Source organism: Corylus avellana, chromosome ca4 (genome assembly GCF_901000735.1).
Source record: "Corylus avellana chromosome ca4, CavTom2PMs-1.0".
NCBI classification, from domain to species: domain Eukaryota; kingdom Viridiplantae; phylum Streptophyta; class Magnoliopsida; order Fagales; family Betulaceae; genus Corylus; species Corylus avellana.
This window is the reverse complement of record NC_081544.1, coordinates 3,339,524-3,340,032: the sequence shown is the minus strand read 5'-3', so window position 1 is coordinate 3,340,032 and position 509 is coordinate 3,339,524.

The window sequence follows — 509 nt, the reverse complement described above, 5'->3', positions numbered from 1 at the left end:
TTCTTCACCCCAATTGAATTTTCCTTTCTTCATACACTCGGTGATCGGTGCTACAATACTGCTGAAATTCCGAACGAACCTTCTATAGAAAGTTGCTAACCCATGGAAACTTCTTACTTCTCCCACTGACTTGGGTGTGGGCCATTCTCGGATTGCTCTCACCTTCTCTTCATCCACTCGGATTCCATCGGCACCGACTACAAATCCGAGGAAGAGTAACTGATCCATCATGAAACTACACTTCTTTAAGTTGATAAACAACTTATTTTCACGGAGAACCTCCAACACTTTCCTCACGTGATCCATGTGATCCACCAGGTTGCGACTATAGCTAAGAATATCATCGAAATAGACAACGACAAATTTTTCGATAAAAGGTTTCAGTACCTGATTCATGAGTCGCATGAAAGTGCTTGGTGCATTCGAAAGCCGAAAGGCATCACCATCCACTCATAAAGCCCCTCTTTAGTCTTGAACGCAGTTTTCCATTCATCTCCCGGTCGTATACG